We start from the raw sequence: 20,100 nt of genomic DNA on the forward strand, positions 1-20,100 counted from the left end.
ACCCAGGTGCATAGCCACTCATTATTCCTATCCTCTACATCTATTAAAGTTGTCATGAGTAATAACATATTCTTGTTTATTTTTTATCGACTTTTCCAAGATCTCAAGCATTTGTTTTTCATTACTATAACAATTCATCACTTGTTACTTAAGATGCATACTAATCAAAGATATTTCTTTAAAAAGTCCTAGCTATATATATAGCAAACAGATTTACTCTACCACCTAGTGCTGTTTTGGAATTTGTTAAGCAAAACCTTTTAAAGTATAAATTAATTCATTCATCTCTTTATTCAAAACATATTTGTTGAACATTTTTTATATGTGTAACAGACATGTTATGCATGAGAGTCAGTGCTGAGCAAAGATATATGACCCTGTTTCTATAAGGAAAAGAGAAAAAATAACCAAGTAATCACTAAATGATGTATAATACAAACTGCTATGTATTATGCTGGTAAAGCCTCAGTCTTATGAGATTACTGACTTAAACTTGGAGGTCAGGAAGGGCATCCCTACATGATTAAAATTTAAGCTGAGGTCTGAAGAATCTTAGAGCAGAGGTGGTGTAAGAATTTTTCAGATTCAGAACAACACAGGTAGTGGTTATGTGGTAGAACAGAGCTCAACACGCTACAAGAATGAAAAACAGGCCCATGTGGCTGGAGTATGTGGTGCCAAGAGGCACATGGTGTGAGATGAGGGTGGAGAAGTAAATAAGGGCTAGAACCATGTTAAAGATTTAGGTCTTTGTCTTTCAAGCCATAGAGATTATTGGTTTAAATAGGGATATAATTTTATATTTAAACTTTGAGACTATTACCTGGGGCAACGGGAGGTAAGTCTTGGAGGATAAACAGAGTATCTAGTGGAAAAGAGTGTCCTGGAGAGGAGTTAGTGTAAATATTTTATGTGTGCAACAAAATATGATCGTAGATGAGGAAAATAAAGCTCCATATTTGACTAAAATTAGCTACTAGGTCCCTTTTCTTCTAGTGATACTGCCTCATCTAGCCAATCACCATTTACATTAGATTCTCAGCTTTCAGAATCACTGCATACTGAAGATATGAGAGTACATGAAAATGTGAAGGGAACTAGTCTCAGGTCTGCTTCTTAAAATGTATTTCTTAAGAAGGTGATCACAGATGTTCTTCCTATCTCACTGTTGGTTCATGCTCTATAATTTCCATGCAAGTGATATGTTACATTAGTCTGGCACCATCATGATTTTCTTCTTGGAACAAATCAATAGATTAATAAATTCCTTGTGTTTTTCTGGAACACACTTACCATGAATAATTAAAATGTATTTGTTATGATGTTTAATGACTTTTACCAAAGAGATAAAATGTTCCTTAAAAATTTCACCCCTAACAGCCTTTAATGTACTTCATTTATTTTATATAATAATCTCTTGTTGTGAGTTTGGACTATAGAATATTTCTAAGTATGTACTGTATAGTGTTAGTAGAACTTTGAGTTCCTAGTGGTAACTACGCCATTGGGATGCATTTTATCTGGGAAATCATACAGATAAAATAAAATTTTAGAAAAGCAAAGGTCTCAAGGTAGACAAATACAACCATAGTCAACAGATTCTTTCCCTGGCATACGTGCATGTAAGGGAGACCAAAAAAATGGCAAATATTGGACAAACATAAAGAAAAATAGATTAAAAAAAAATAGAGGGCCTCAGCTGTTGGTATTAGGAACTGCTTTGATATTTCCTAGGGGGTGGAGACACATGCAGTGTCTGGGGATTCAGCTGGACTGTTCTGGCCTACAGAGTCTGAGATTCTCTTTGTGGCAAGATGAGTTTGTATGTACAGGCTTGTCTATTTATAACTTCATTCAGAATTGAGAGGAGTAGCCAAGATGGAAGAGTAGGAAGACCCTGAGCTCACGTCCCCCCATAGGCACACCAAAATTAACTATTTAAGAGCAACTATTGATGAGAATGACTTGAAGATTAGCAGAAAATATATTCTACAACTAAAGATATAAGAAGGAACCACAATGAGATAGGTAAGAGATGCAGATACACTGTATAGTCAAGACACATGCCCTTGGATAGATGACCCACAAATGGGAGTATAATCACAATTGCAAAGGTTCTCCTGAAGGAGAAGTGGTCTAAGCCCCACATCGGGCTTCCGGCCCAGGCTGCCTTGGGAAGATGAGTCCCTAGAATGTTTGTGTATTAACTGGATATTTTTGATATTTTATAGACCCCTCTCAGTTACAAAGAAAGTTTAGTTTTAGGAACAGCTAGGTATGTGCCAAAATAATGTTTAAAAAATCATATGAAGTGTTCTTGTCATATATCATGTTAGTCATTTATTAATAATATTACCTTTTTTCAGGAAAGATAAAAGAGCAATAATGAGAAAACAGAAACAAAAATAAAACAAAACAAAAAACCACTTGTATTACTGGAAAACCCTGATTAACACAGCTATCAAATATTAAAACATACAGGTCTGTAACAATTAGGAAATAAATGAACACGAAAGCCTTCATACTGCCAAAATAAGAAACCAGATCATTTTTAAAAATCATAAAACCATTAAAGAGCTATGGACATGAAGAAATCTAAAAGAACTGAATTGCATAAGAATAAACCATTCCTAGATGAGCAAGAAATATAGAACCTTTTATACTTGAGGCCAGATGATAATTTTGGGTGCTGGGCAGGCAGAAGAGCAAGCCTACCATAGAAGGAGACTCTTTGCTCCGATTAGAAAACATCGGACAATCTTTTGACAAATCAGTTGTAGGTGTGTTGTATTTTAATCTAGAGTAACACCCAAAGCAAGACAATGCTCTCTGTCAAGTAATTCTCCTACATGGGAATTTTACAAAGTGGAGACTGAGGACACGGCTACACAGTGGGAATGAATCATGTGATCTCATAGTCTCCCAGTCTTGTGAAATCTGTGTCTGTCACACACCATCAACATCCAACAATCTGGAAGTCTCATATGGTATTGCAGTCTCACAGTCCAGCTATTATCTTTTAACCTGTACTTTTACAATCTCAGCCTTGAGGTTGTACAGTCCCTGATTTCTCAGTCTCAAAGTTTCATGATCCATATATATTCTTGAGATTCTAAAGCTAGCATCCTTGTGGCCTTACAGTTTCAAAGTCCAACTTATTTGTATTCTTACTGCTTTAAGGTCAATCAGTTAGTTTCATAATGTTTAGTTAAATAGCGCTCCTGGAGGAAAAGGCCTGAACTCATTTTTAAAGCCTTTGAAAACTGAGGTAAGCCATCTAACTGAAGTTGCAATGAAAACCAAATCCAATTCAAACTTCAGTACAATCAAAGATATTAACACAGTAGAGGTAGAAGAAATTGGGAACTGAGCTGAAATTCAAAGAGATTTTCCTCTGGTTTCCTGGTGTTTATATTCTAAAGCCCTGCTTAAACTGCCGCCCAGACTCAAACAAGCTCAACTCCTCATAGGGTCACCATGACCAGTCCCTCATTCTAGCTTCTTAGAGGAAAGAATGTTGACACATACACATATGTGCACTTATATGTGTGTGTGTATATATATACACATATATTGTGTGTATATATATGTATGTATATTAGATTGTATAGTTCTGTAAAGTACAATGATATCTGAAATATGATCAAAAGTTATGAAGCATGCTAAGAATCAGGGAGACATGATCTATAGTCAAAATAAAACTCAAAGAGACACAGACATTTCTGTTACCTTAATTCGGCCAAATCACTATCACCTGGCTTCCATAAGGTATTCCTCTGACTAGTATACTACAATTGTATTCTGACACCTGGGAATTGGCATTGACTCAGAACCAGCATCCAGTTGTTTATTTTATCCGCAGTACACATTCATATTTGTAGATGGACTTGGACCAATTTAGGGAATGTTGGTAGAAAAATTAAAGAATATATTTATGGCAGTTTAAAAGTGTGCTTTTTTTTATCAAGATATCCAGATTCCCCATCACTCCAGGGGCCAATTCTGTGAAATGATTCAGATCTAATAATTAGATCAAAATCTTTGATTACTCATTGTAGTGACTCAAGTCAGGACTCAGTTCAAAACTGAATTTGAATTTCATATTTTTAGTTTTACAATCAAGCATCCCCTTAGTAGGCTTATCGCATATTTCAATCCTAGTGAAAACATGATCAGTTAGGTAAGAGCAAAAATGACTGCATGTAAAAGTATTATATTTACCACTGTCTCCCAGATACCCATTATGATGATCAGACTCATTAGTTAGTGGTGGTTAAATGCTAATACTTGTCCCCTGTAATTCTGGGATTAAATAACCTTGTTTGTAATCAAATATTCCATTTCAATAGTAATATTCAGACCTTTTGTTTCCATCTTGCTGAGGACAGCTACAGCAACAAAATCTTGTTGAAGGGAGTGACTTCTGGATCATCTTGATGACATATTTAACAAATATATGAGCACATAACAAATCCCTTCAACGAGTTTCTGAGCCTAACTTTGGATGCTTTTCTTTTCATTGTACAATTGGATTTCTCAAATCTCTACTTCATTTAGTGTAGTACACCACTGGGTCCAGATTTCTTGCCAAACAGCAGAGCAATGTGTTAGACTCTCACAGAATCTGTGGTAAGTGTACCCATACTAATGCATTTGGCTTAAAGTTCTTTTTACGTGTTCTAGAACCATTAAAATTATTTTTGTACACAGTTATCAGGTTACTTCCTGTATTAATTAGAAACATTTTATAATTACTTTGGTGTGTTAGCTTTTACCTCCTGGGTAAGAGTTTCTACCTGTATATTTAGAGTACACTTGAATCTGAGCCTAGTTATTTATCTAAAGGAAATGAGAAGTGGCAGAGATTAGCCCTCAGGAAATTTGAGATCAACTTGCTAAAATAAAACATAGCAGTAAGAAATTTTAAGAACAATAATAACAATAAAACGCTGCATGGAGTGAGGTCTAAACATGGCAGGAATAAATTTATCAAACAAAGGATTAGGGACTTTGGCTAATTATTGTACAAAATTATTGGAAGGACTAGAGGAAGAGAGTCTTAGCCTCAAACTCCATGAATGTCTTCCAGAACTGACCCACCAGGGAAGCAACTCTGACCACCAATTTGATTTCTTGAAAAAAGTCTATGCTCATAACTGCAATACAGAATTTAATCAAAAAACCGTTGCTACTACTCTACCTATCTTATGACCCAGAAAGATGGAATGTAGTTGCAGAGAATCTTCATGTTAACAAAATTTTTCTTACAAGAAGGAAAAATCAAAACATGTCCAAAAGAGCAAGTAGAAGGCCTTTTCTTTTCATGTACCTCTACCTTTCAAATTCTGGACAAATTTATAGTTAGAACCACTTAATACATAGAACCTAATTTACTCTTTGAAAAAGAATGAAATGATGGCTAAGTTACCCAATCCAGAGTGTTCACCATACTCTACAAGAAAAATCAAAGCATCCCATCAGATAATTCTAATGATAATTGGAAAACATACCTATATACACAGGTGTATGCATACATATATATAGACTTTTCCAATTTGTAGCCATGTAATATAGTCTTAAAATGGTATGTTCATAAATATATTTTTCATAGAAATAATTTAGGCATGATCTTGAAGATGTTGTCATAACATCGCTTTGAAGTATATCAATAATTTGTCACTAATGAGAAGACAGATGAGTATTGTGACTTCACCTGGAAGCATGTTTTATAACTTGTAATTAAGCCTTAATGTTGTCCTTGGAGGGTATTCATCTTCTACCTTATTATAGAAAGGGCAGCTGGAAATGCAGTTTTTAAACTGAAATAATTACAGAGCTGGGAATAAATAAGCTATAATGCATAAATATTTATGATATCTAATATTCTTCCATGCTTTTTAGCCAGAATTTTAATTTATTTACTCATCTAGGCATCGTTTTGGATTGGTGACTTCTCCATTTTAATGAGAGAAGAGTTGGCCTTTTATATTTAGTGATGTAAATTGTTTCCTATGTAGCAGAATTTGAGTAGTTATAACTGACCCCTAGACAAGTAATGTTTCCTACCAACTCTTTTACAGTTCCTGAGGTTCTTGTCATTAGCATTTCTTCCTAAAACTCTTAGCTAGGTTGATACAGCTGGAGGGATTAGTTTATCGATTTTTTTTCTATATAAAAAAAAATTAAAGGAGAAACTGCAAATGTGAAAAAAACTGCAAAAGTTTCAAATAACTTAATGCAAGACCTGAAGACAAGATAAAATGCAAATCTCCTAGGTAAAAAGAGTGAATGTCACAAAAATATTAATACTTATAAAAATAAAATAAATTTAATGGCATTCAAAAAAATAAAAAACTATCGCTGCTTGAGAGCTCTCAGGATCTCAGAAAACTGAAATTAATTATGGGTAAAATTTGGGATAATGAAGGGTCAGGATTCGGGTCTTGTGTCTGGTATGAGAAGGGTGTTTTAGTAGGGAACTGTTCCCAATGTAGTAGAGTGATATGGGCTCCAGTACTCATGTTGAAGTCCTAACCTCTAGGACCTAAGAATGTGACTGTATTTGGAGATAAGGTTTTTAAAGAAGTAATTAAGTTAAAGTGAGGTCTTATGTTGGGCCTTGGTCAAATATGATTCATGTCCTCATAAGAAGAAATTAAGACACAGAAGACAGAAGGAACACTATGTGAAGACATAAGAAGATGCTCATCTATAAGTCAAGAAGAGAGGCCTTAAAGGAAACCTGCAGTCACTTTGATCTCAGACTTCTAGCCTCCAGAATTGTGAGAAAATGGATTCCTATTATTTAAGCTTCCAGTCTGTGGTACTTGTTACAGCAGCTTTAAGACATCTACAAGGGCATGTCAAGTGCCTTGGTTAGGATAGGAGTGAAAATAATGTTGAGAAATTTTTTTCTTAAATTATTAGCTGAAAGGGGCTGAAAGAGAAACATTAATGTTGAGTGTGCTTACTCTAGAACTATTTGATCAGGTGCCATATTTAATGTACAACAGTGTAGCTTATAGTTCCTAAGAGTTCATTCAACATACTATATCACATCTAAGAGAATTTCAGCACTATAATTATTGTTGTTTCTCCTAAGAAGGCCTGGATTTAGCAACACACACACACACATACACACACACACTCACTCACCCTGGCTCGTACAAGTAGAGATGGATTGACCTGGAAGCTGAAAATGTTAGGCTTCAGGGCTATCACGTGCTCACATCTTTTCAAGGCTCTGTACTTAATTTTGTGTTTGTAATTTTATGTCACTTCCCAGAATTAGAATCCCCATCCCCAAAGTACAGTGTCCCTCTGTGTGTGTGTGTGTGTGTGTGTGTGTGTGTGTGTGTGTGTGTGTGTGTGTGTTCTGTCAATGAGAACTAGAAAGATGATTGGTGTTTACCTACTCCTCTAGGGTTGTCAGTGGTTGACTTCTTGATAGTAAGGACCATACTTTATTGTTTCCAAAGAGTCTGTCAGAGTACCTGACATAAAACAACATTTTACAAAATTTTTTAGTGAAAGGGAGAGAGGAAAGGAAGACAACGTAATCAAAATGGAAAGAAAAAATTTTTCAGAAATAAAGGTGCTATAGATTTTTGAATATAAAAAAAGAAGAGAGAAGAGAAGAGCTACAAGAATGCAGTAGCACAGACTTAAGGTTTAAATGTACTATTTGGACAAGATGATCTCATTATGAATGGAAATTATATAGTCTCATGACACAGAGGTTTTAAACTGTTTACTTCTAATAAGTACAAAAAATACTGAATTTGCTTTGTTCAGTTACTATTATTTCATATTTAAATATTAGGCAGATTTCATTGATATACACTTTAAAAATAAATTCTTATGTGTCTTTCCAATATAAAATATTTCTTCAGGCAAGTGTTAAAGGTATCCACTAGCTTCACTGATGCCTGCTTCTGTGTGCACTCTATTTGATTTTGTCATCACTTGAGAAAGCGCCAGAGACATAGATCTAAATTCAGGAGATCACTAATGGAAACCAAACCTGGCTTACCATGTTACAGTCATAAAACTTATGTGCAAATCATAGCTACATCCTTTATAATTCAACTAATAAGTTAGGTGAGGAGACAACCACATAGTTCAGTCTTGATAGAGTTCATATTTCCTGAAGCATAATAAAGAACAGACACGGAAATAGAATATCAGCTGTCAAAGTGACTGAAAAAAATCAGCATGTAAAAGCTTTATATTGTAGGAATATCTGTTACCATTGCTTGGTCTCTCTTAATAAGCAAATAAATAAATAAATAATCCCCAAAGCTTGATTTCTGAGATTCTATAAAGTATTACATATTTGAAGATTTCAAAATAATGTAATCTTAATTTATGAGCATATGGAAACAAGAATCAGAATTAAGAATGATCATTAATCAACAGTGCTATTGGAGGATGCTGGCTTCTTTTCTCTTCCTACTGCTCTTGATACATAGGGATGATAAGAAGAAAGGAGATGGTCATTAGCACAATCATTTACTTTACTCACGTGATTCAGAAATGATGTTTTAAAATACGGGGGTCATATATATCCTCTTATCTTTTAGGCTTTTACTTTGCTTTCAAAAGAAGTTGAATTAGATGATCTCTAATTAATTGTATTCACTTTTCAGTAAGGACTTTCCCTCCAAAATGGAACTTTATAGAAAAATTTGGACGTAATAGGCAATGTGATTATCCAACCAATCCCTATATCAGCCTGTAGGGCTGCACTTGGCCTTTGAATCTACGGAAGTGAATTACACGCTGACACATAAATACACAAACATTACTATTGTCTTTTTCTCTAGTAACTTTGCCTTTTTACAATTAGAACAATTTTTCTATGATATATAATGGTGAATATTTTGGAGAATCATCAAATTCTCTGTCAGACCTCAAAGGTTTAGAGTACTAGAGGTAGAATAAAGGGCATGTGCTTCCAGGGAGAGAGAAAGAGAGAGAGGGAGAGAGAGAGGATTGTTATACCTGCCTGCATCTCACACTGAAGATAGGGTTGACTAGTATAGAAGCAGGGCATAGTGGTCACCAAATCATTCAGAATGTGAAATATACTCAAAGTGTTAGGCTAAATGTAAGCAAAAGACATGGGGGAGCATATGAGGATGTTAGTCTCTACGAATGGGCAAATTTTTAGACTCTGGGTAGGAAAACACAGGAGGAAAAAGTGTCAAAATATTTAAGAAATAAAGGTCAACTAACAGATAAGTAAACAGATAAGGGCTTCTAGAGATGGACTTTACATTATACGTAAGCCATTTAACCAAGATAATATTATTATCTATAGTCTATACTTTAATACAAATGTGTAGATTACAAATTAATTTCCCTTGATTACTGAAAATGCCCACCCCTTTAATTTTAAACTTTATTTACCTGTATTAAGAGCAATAAAATATTCTGAATTAAGCAGTTCCAAGTTGCCATAGTATACAGAACAACTTACACATGTTCCAAATCACTGCAGTTAGAGTCTCTTAGAAGAATCTAACCTAAAAGAAACTATGTATTTGACAAAAGGCAGCATAATTTGAAATTTTTTTCAAAACATATTTTTTCATTATGCAAGCAATATAGCATCATTACAGAAGAGTTGAAATTTAATGACAATTTAAATATAATTTTTGAAGAGAGTTAAGCCATTTATTTTTGTTTGAGAAAAATTAATGCAGACAATGTGAATTAATGCTTATGGACACTAACTATTATTAATACTTTAAGGGATTGAAGAGTCAATGATGCTTCCATATAGTGCATATTTTAAATGAAGTTTATCACCTCACCTAATTTATTTGTCTAAGCCAGTTATTTGAATGTTATGGTTAATAGAGTATTATTTCCCCCTCTTATTTTCTTATCAAGCTAGAGGGACTATCGCAAACACTAAAACTAACAAACAAACAGATATGTCCATTTTCTAATACCTGGATCCTGTGAATCTGACCTTACTTGAAAAAGGCACTTTGCAGATAGAAGTAAGTTAAGGATCTTGAGATGAAATCTCACTAGATTTAGGGCCTACCCAGTGACAGATGTCCTTCTAAAACCTTATAAGAGAAAAGTACAGGGAGATTTGGGACACAGAGAAGCAAACCATGTGATGATGGATGCAGAGACTGGAGTTATGCAGCCCTAAGCCAAGGAACATCTGGAGCCACTGGAAGTTGGAAGAGGAAAGAAAGGGTTTTCCTCTAGAGCCTTTAAGGGAGAGCAGCCCTACTGACACATTGATTCAGACTTCTGACCTCCAAAATTGTTAGAGAATAAGTTTCTGGGGTTTTTTAAGCCATCTTGTCTCTGGTAATTTGTTATAGCAGCCTTAGGAAAAAATACAAAGAGCATTATTTAAAATGGAAATTTGTAAGAAATGTGTACAGTGTCTTTCATTTATTTGGGCTAAAACCTACATAATTCAAACTTCTGAATAGATAATTTGGCCATATTACAGAAAATGTATTTACTTTTCTATTACAAATAATGTATGACATCTGCCCTTATATTCTGAAATACCATGTTTAAAAAATTGAACAAATGCTCATAGGGCATATGGTCATATTTTGCACACAAAAATGGATATTTTAAGCCTAACTGCAAATGAGCATGAGACAATTTCAACCCATGTGTATAGTTACCTGCTTTTGTGGTTCTGAGAAAGCAACTTAGAGTGTGTCAACTGCAGCCATTCCTCCCATAAAATTTTTGCTCTGGTGGAGTAGATAGGCTTTCTGAATAAAATTTGTCACACCCTACAAGCAATAGAGATCTCTCATCAATTGTTTTCAAGTGGTCAAATTTGATAAAGGCAATTATAGCCTTATAGCAAAGATGATCATTTCCTATCTAATAAAGCAGAGTAAGTGAACATTATAACTCAACAACAATTTATAGCATTGGGCATAATCTGTGAGATCAGATGCAGGGGACATTTCTAATGTCCCCTGCATCTGACTGAGTGTTTATCTTGAGCCAAGGAATACCATTTACAGAGCCAAATTCAGACAGCAACTTGAATGTTCTGAAAATGGAATTTTTCTTATATTCAGTGTAGTGTTCAATGCTTTCAAAGGACTCTACAGGGCAGTACTTTAGTAAGGAACACATACTATGTTATATTTCATATAGGTTAGGGTACCTTGTTCATGATTTTTAAAATGATTGTTTTAAAGTTAATAGATTCTTCCACAGGCATCACTGGAGAACAGAAGTTTACTGGTGTCCTCTGAGTTCATTTTATCGGTCCGTAAATTGGTAAGGATTTTCTCTTAGGGGCATAGAGTTGTGCACATAGCATTGTTCCTATTTTACAGAAATAATGTAGACATGTGCACGCTATACCATTGAAATGTGTGTCACAGGTATAAAGGTAGACTTTTTTGTAAGGTTAGGGCTCATCTTTTGGAATACAACACAGATGGTTCAAAGTAAGATGCAGGATTTGAGAAGTGAAAGAAGCTTTGGCATTTTATTGGGGCTAGTCACCAATCAATGTAGAAATTTCTTCTTAAATTCTCTTCATGAATTCTCCTTGAATAATTCTGGTGAGGAGGTATTACCTATTTAACCTGTCAGCTGTTATTCTGCTGGACAACTCTATTATTTAGGCTTATTTATGTTCTCCCAGGCCTAAATCTATGAAACTGAAGTTCTCACTTATCAACCCTTGCCCTACCTTCTGAACACCATATAATACTACAAATGGACTTAAAATCCACAACACCAGCTGAAGTAGTATTTAAGGAACTGAAGACTATAGAGCTAATTCTTGACCACCAGATGAAATACCTCCTGCAAGGTTACAACTGGTCCTTAGGAATAATATCTTATTTCTGTACCTCATCAGGTGGTCTGCAACACTCATGTTTCTGTTAGTCCACAGAGGAACTCTCAGTTTGAAAAGACCATTTATCTTATATCTTCATACAATTAAAAATGCAATCCTAAAAACACAATCAGATACCCCATTACAATCAGTAGGATGGTTATCAAAAAAGCAATAAATGATAAGTGTCAGTGAGGATATGGAGAAATTGGAATACTTGTGCATTGCTGGTAGAAGCATAAATGGTACACCCTCTGTGGAAAACAGTATCATGGTTCCTCAAAATATGAAATATAGAATTATCATATGACCCAGTAATCCTACTTCTGGGTTTATACCTAAAATAATTGAAAGTGAGGACTTGAACAGATATTTGTACATTCATGTTCATAGAAACTATTGGCAATATCCAAAGGTGGAAGTTATTTAAATGTCCACTAACAGATGAATGGATAAATAAATTGTGGTATATATACATGATGGAATATTATTCAGCCTTAAAAAAAAAGAAAAATCTTATATTTGCTACAACATGGATGAATCTTGAAGACATTATGCTAAATGAAATAAGCCAGAGACAAAAGGACATAAATAGGTATGATTCTACTTATATGAGGTATCTAAATTTGTCAAATTCATAAAAACAGAAAGTAGAATGTTAGTCACCAGGAGCTGGGAATGGACAATGAGCAGTTACTGTTTGATGTGTATAAAGTTTCAGTTTGTGAAGATAAAAAAGTTCTGGAAATGCATGGTGGGGATGGTTGCACAACAATGTGAATGTATTTAATGCCACTAAACTATACACTTAACAGTGGTTAAAATGGTAAATTTTTTGTTATGTGTATTTTACCATAATAAAAAAAAATGTAAGCCTGTTTCATACTTAAAGATTTTTTTATGGCGTTAAGGAAGTAATTATCCAGGAGACTTAATCAGACTTGCTTGATTCACATGTGCAAAATATACATGTAATTAAATAGAAGTCCTAAGAAATGGCATAAAATGAAGATCTGGTAAAAACAAAAATACTGCTTACTTCCAAGCATACTTGATCATGATTTAGGGTTTGAAATGGATCACCTACTGCTGTACTGCTCATAATATGCAAATAGTTGTTTATATAGGATCTGCTCAAATTATGCATTGTTTTCTAAATTACTAACACATGCAGAAAGTGAGAGCAAGGATGAGTTTTACTTATTAAATTCTTAGAGTCCATCAGTCTTACACTATCTGTTAAATAAGAAGACTCAACCTGAACTTAATTCCAACTGAAAATACTGCCCACAATACTAATACTCCACCAAATTACTCAGTTCCTATCATCAATACACTCAGCATTTCCTCTCTTGACTGAAATGAGCTGCTGTTATTTATCTTCTTTTTCCAAATAGTATATTTCATTGGTGGTTTATTGCTTCAAGAGGTAGGAATCCAAGAAATGATGCAACCTGTAATTTTCTGTCTATTTATAGAATTGATGATCGATGTAACCCCCATTTGCCTTCATCCCTGGCTTTCACCTTCAAAGTCAAGTTGCCTGGTACTCTCGGATCTATGCCTGACACAGGCATACCTAGAAGATACACAGGTTCAGTTCCAGACCACCACAATAAAGAGAATATTGCAATAAAGAGAGTCACACAATTTTTTTGTTTCCCAGTGCAAATAAAAGTTATGTTGGCACTATTCTGTAATCTATTAAAAGTGCAAATAGCATTATGTCTAAAAAAAAACAATGTACATACCTTAATTTTAAAACACGTCATTCTTAAAAATGCTAATCATGATATGAGCCTTCAGCAAGTCATAATCTTTTTGCTGGTCCTGCCTCTATATGTTGATGGCTGATAAAGTTTGGGTGGCTTTGGAAATTTCCTAAAATAAGACAACAATAAGGTTGGCCACATCAATTGACTCTTCCCTTCATGAACAAGTTCTCTGCAGCATGCAATGCTGTTTGATAGCATTTTACCCACTGTAGAACTTCTTTCAGAATTGGAGTCAATCATCTCAAACCCTGTCACTGCTTTATCAACTAAGTCTATGTAATATTCTAAACCCTTTGTTGTCATTTCAACAATCTTCACAGGATATTCACCAAAGGTAAATTCCATCTCAAGAAACAAATTTCTTTGCTCATCCATAAGAAACAACTCCTTGTCCATTCAAGTTTTATCATGGGATTTCAGCAAATCAGTCACATCTTCAGTTTCCACTTCTAATTCTGGTTCTCTTGCTATTTCCATTGCATGCATTTGCAGTTACTTCCTCCACTGAAGTCTTGAACCCTTCAAAGTCATTTACGAGGATTAGAATCAACTTCTTCCAAACTCCTGTCAATGTTGATACTTTGACATCTTCCCATGAATCACAAGTGTTCCTAATAGCATCTAGAATAGCAAATCCTTTCCAAGTTTTTAATTTACTTTACCCAGATCCATCAGAAGAATCACCATCTATGGAAGCTATAGCCTTAGGGAATGTATTTCTTAAATAAAAAGACTTGAAATCCAAAATGACTCCTTGATCCAAGGGTTGCAAAATGGATGTTGTGTTAGCAGGCATGAAAACAGCATTAATTCATCATACATCTCCATCAGAGTTCTTGGGTGAACAGATGCATTGTCAATGACTGATAAAATTTTGAAAGAAATATTTTTTTCTGATTAGTAGATCTTAACAGCAGGCTTAACATATTCAGTAAGCAGGCTTAACATATTCAGTATGTTGCAAACAGATGTGCTGTCATCAGGCTTTGTTGTTCCATTTATAGAACACAGGCAGAATTGATTCAGCATAATTCTTAGGGACCTTAGAATTTTTGGAATGGTAAATAATCACTGGTTTCAACTTAAAAGTCACCAGTTGCATTAGCCCCTAACAAGAGAGTCAGTCTGTTTTTTGAAGCTTTGAATCCAGGCATTGACTTCTCCTCTCTAGCTATGAAAGTCCTAGATGGCATCTTCATCCAATAGAAAGCTGTTTTGTCTACATTCAAAATCTGTTGTTTAGTGTAGCCACCATCATGAATTATCTTAGCTAAATCTTCTGATAACTTGCTGCAGCTCCTACATCAGGACTTGCAGCTATATCTTGCACTTTGATGTTATGGAGATGGCTTCTTTCCTTAAACCTCATGAACCAACCTCTGCTAGCTTCAACTTTTCTTCTGAAACTTCCTCACCTCTCTTAGCCTTCATAGAATTGAAGAGAGTTAGGGACTTGTTCAGGATTAGGCTTCAGCAAGAGAATGTTGTGGCTATATTGATCTTCTACCCAGACCAGTACAAGTTTCTCCATGTCAGCAGTGAGGCTGTTTTGCTTTCTTATCATTCTTGTGTTCATTGGAACAGCACGCTAATTTCCCTCAGGAACTTTTCCCTTGCATTCATAGCTTGGCTAACTATTTGGTACAAGAGGCCTAGCTTTTGGCTTGTCTTGGTTTTTGACATTCCTTCCTCACTAAGCTTAATCATTTTTAGCTTTTGATTTAAAGTAAGAGATGCGTGACTCTTTCTTTCACTTGAACATCTACAGGCTATTGTAGGACTATTAACTGGCCTAATTTCAATATTGTTGTATCTCAGGGAATAGTGAGGCCTGAGGAGAGGGAGAGAGATGAGAGAAGGACCAGTGGGTAGAGTAGTCAGAACACACACAGCATTTATTCATTAAGTTTGCCATCTTATATGGGCATGGTGTGAGGTTAATTACAATAGTAACATCAAAGATCACTGATCACAGGTCACCATAACAACTATAATCATAATGAAAAAGTTTAAAATATTGTGATAATTACCAAAATGTGAGACAGAGACACAAAGTGAGCAAATGTTGTTGGAGAAATGGCACAGATAGACTTGCAGGATGCAGTGTTGCCCCAAGCTTTCAATTTATAAAAAATGCAATATCTGCCAAGTGCAATAAAGTGAAGTGCAATAAAACAAGGATTTGATTAGTGTCAGAAGGAGAACAAATCTTTCCATTCTTAAAACATGTGGGTAAGAAAGAGCCCCAAGGTGTAGTGATGCTGCAATAAAAAGAAAGCCTAAATGCTCCAAATAAGATGTAAGTATAAAGTGGTAGTTTGGAGTGGAGTAAGTAAGGAAAATTTGGAGTGAGCACACAAAAGTTGAGCCAGAATGAAGGGGTGAAGGGCCAAGGGCAGAGGGTCTCTTGCATTCTTGATAAAGAAGTAAGTTCAGAAAAGAAAGATTACAAAGTCTGTATAGGAATTATTAAATAAAGGGTGTTTGGATTTAAGGGTTGTTTTGCAGGTGGGTCTCACAAAAGATTTTTCTTTATTCGTTCTGCCTCTTCCACTTTCAATATTTTATGTTTTCACTTTATTTCCATTATTTTATTCATCTTTACTTCCTTTCTTCCTTCTTCTCTTTTTTATCCTCTCTTTTCCTTTGTTCTTTTAAAAATCTCCCTTTTGATTTATTTGCTTTCACTCATCATTTTGCACTACTTTCTCCTTGTACTAATTTTGCATTAGTACAAGAGAAGTCAAAAAACTCCTCTACTCAATGCATAGTACAGCATAGTAGAAGGTGGAGACTAGATATATGTGAGGGTGGTGGACTAAAGGAAACAAACAAGGTTAAACCAGTAGTTTAGAGCAGGATGGCAAACTTTTCTATAAACGGCCAGATGTAAGTATTTTAGGCTTAGTGGATCACACGGTCTCTGTTGCAATTAGTCAACTATGCCTCTGTAAGGAAAAAAGCAACTCTAGATAATACATAAAGAATGGGTATGGTTGAGTTGCAAACCAACCTTCTTTATAAAAACAGAAGCCTGGGCAGATTTGGCCCATGGCCATAGTTTACTGACCCCTAATTTAAGGCATAAGCTTTGGAATGGTGGAAAGTGTTAAATCCTTACTCCACAAATTCATAGTTTAGGCTGTTTGTTAACATCAAATATCTAGTTTTTCCTACTGTCAGCTAAATATGACATTTCCCAACATTCTTCATACTGAGGAATAGTTCTGTGGCTAAATCCTAGCCAGTGGGGTAGAAGTGATGTCTACAACTTCCACATGGTTTTCTTAAAGGGAAAGAGTGTGCCCTCTGCTTCCTCTTTCCTGTTAGTTTGAATGTGGACCCAGATAAGGTGGTGGTGATCCCTCTTTGACCATGAAGAGAAAAACAATGTCCTAGAGGATAGTGGAAAAGTAAGGTATAAGTAGCCTGTGTTGCTAGCACCTTGGATCTAACCCTGCTGGCCTATGGTTGGCTATTCTGATTTTAAGAATGTTACATAAATGTGTCTCCTATTTAAGTAAAAATTTTTTCCAAGTCTTGATTTTGCAGTTAAACTTTTATCATTTGAGTGATCTCTAAGACTTATTCTCCTATAAAATAAGGAGTATTACCATGTAGGTTGTTGTGGAGCCTAAGTAGGCTTGTTGAGTCAACTGGAACATAACAGGCATTCAGTGAAATAGTCTATGAAAAATGATATTAAGAGCCCATTATTGTATTAGGCGTTGTGAGAAATACAAATTAAATATTGGAGACAATATAATCTAATTTGAATATACGACTCCCTAATTATTCATTCTTGTGCCCTCAGCATAGCGCCTTTTAAGTTATCTGGAAATCAGACAGGAGGGTACATAATTAGAAATTAAATTAAATTGTGTATTTTACCAACTATTCTTTCTTTTCTTCATGATGGGCCTCTGGAAAGCATGTTATAGAGGAGATTATCACAAAGCAAATCACAGTCCTACAGAGAAACAATTGAGTGCTTAATCACTGACAAAGACTGCGAATAAAATGTCATAAATGTGATAAGTGCACTTATTTCTCAAACTATAGTCCAAGATCTGTAAAGGAATAAAACAACTTCTGCAAATCAAAGCCTTCCTAGGCATCAGAAATCTAATGTAGACTCCCAACCTCACAACTGACAAAACAGACCTAGAGTTTGATGAGCTTATAAACTTTCTGTCTGGGTATCATCTTCCTTTTAGAGTGAGATAAAAGTCCTTTAAAAAATGGTTTTCCAAAGGAAGATCCAGGCAGAGGAGTAAGAGAGGCACTTGTCCCACAGGTTGGTGAGGAAATTTTCTCTTCTTAGTTCTGGAGAGGATTTTGAAGCCAGTCATTGCTTTATATTTCCCAATCACTTTCAACTGCATCATCCCTAAACCTACCCATCTGTATTGGTGTCAGTATTAGAATAGTTTAAATAGACTTTAGAATATTTAAATAGAATATAAATTCTTAAATGACTCATCATAGTCTATAAGATGAAATAATATTTCTTTTTTATTTTTCCCAAGTGTACTGTGAACCACTCCAGATTCATTTCACTACACCCCCTTTCTTTCCCACAACCCCTCACCCAATTTGGTTATGAAAACATATTCAGTTCTCTGCAGATTTTCCTTGTTTTTCATGCCACCAAGCCCTTGGTAATATATATACCTTTAGCCAAAATGCTTTGACCTCCCATTATTCTCCCAGTTCATTTCTATGTGCTTTTTAGGACTTCGTTCAGGGATATTCTTCTGGTTCTCTGTTTTTAAGTAGAACATTAGGTATCTCTTACATGTTCTACTATAGTAAGCCTAAAACACCATATTTTATGATATATTTTTACCTGGCCCCACTACTGTCTTTTATCTGGGTGTTCTCAGATAAATAGCAGATGTTCAAACAAAGTACAAGCCACAACTATAATTAGAGATTTTAAAAAATCAGGTTTCTTCACTTTAGATCTAGTTTACTTCTCACTCTATCGTATTGTCTCATTTGAGTCTTATAAAATAAGTGTAAATGACTTCTCAAGAGAATCTAAGTTATTTGCATAAAAATATAATTCCATGTAATCATAATTTCATGCCTTAAAAAATTTAACACTAGATATAATCAACAATAACTTCACCTGCCTTAGGCTTAAGCAGAATTGGGGTAATTGCCCTACAGGTTGTTGAGGAAAACATGTCATATATAAATAGAAAAGTTACTTAATAATATAGGATAATAATACATGTGAAATGTGTAGAATGAGCCAGTAAGTTCTACAGTATGAAAGTAGGAAGAAAAAGCTTCAGCTGTAATGAATGGGAAAGGCCCAATGGAAGAAAAATAACCACTGGGTTTAATTGGAAGCTATGTACACTTTCAAAAGATAACAAGGGGGTAGACATTTTCCAGGAATTTGGTGGTTATAAAAAGAATGAAAAGAAGGAAAGTAAAAGTGAGAAATAACAAAATCTATTTTTGCAATAGACTTGTCTGAGAAATGTTGAAATTATCATGGTAAATAATGCTGTGCTATATTTTCAATTAATTAATATACATGTACTGAGGGTTTCTCTCTGGAGCCTGGGTCAGGTTTGGCATTGCAGCATGTTTATCAATGTGGCTAATGTAGTCTAAGTAAAGACATGAGAAGGCAAATAATATAAATGTAATTCTCCTTTTATCTCCATCAATTGCATAATTTCTGTAAATTCAAATAATCTCTTTGACTCAAACTTTCCATTTGTAATAGAAGGTAAGTTGTTACATATTTAATCCCAGATATGGTATGTTGTGCTTTTATCCTGCCCAAGAGAAAATCCCAGAGACTTTTATTCTGAATACCAACTTTGGGACATATCCCAGCTATTGACATTGACTAATAGAAATAAATAAATAAAGAAAGAAAATAGCACAAAGGCAAAGCAATTCATCTTAAATCACTGTGGTGATGAGACAGATATTTCATTAAACTATATATTTAACCCATATTTAGTGAATACCTATTATATGCCAGCACTGTGCTTGATTTAAAGATAAAGAGGGCAAGTGATGCAAGCCACTGCCTCACTGAGCTTATAATCCAGTTAGTTTAAATATGTTGAAACAGTGAACTGGCATAGGTTAAAGCTTCAGACTATACACTTGATTGCACTCCATGCTTCAGTTGACCCACTAGAATAAGGAAATATGTTAGTGGTCACAAGATGGCATCTAAGTTAGAGTGAAGTTGGTTCAGTTTAGCAAAGGTCACTTTCAGTAAAATGGCAGAGGGAAATATATTCACATATGAGACCAACTCCTTGTTTACTTTGGTATATAGTAATTGAAAAACCAGCCGCAGTCTGTACCTGGTTAAAAATCCACTTCTGCCATTTGAAGCAATCTAATGCATTAAAATGAATATTGGATGAGTGACAGGGCATTGGGTGTCTAGTCCTGGGGCGCTTTGACTCAGTGGGTGATTCGTAGCCATTA

The sequence above is a fragment of the Aethalodelphis obliquidens genome, unplaced genomic scaffold (assembly GCF_003676395.1).
Source record: "Aethalodelphis obliquidens isolate GAN/ISIS:26980383/991018 unplaced genomic scaffold, ASM367639v1 scaffold1, whole genome shotgun sequence".
Taxonomy (NCBI): Eukaryota; Metazoa; Chordata; class Mammalia; order Artiodactyla; family Delphinidae; genus Aethalodelphis; species Aethalodelphis obliquidens.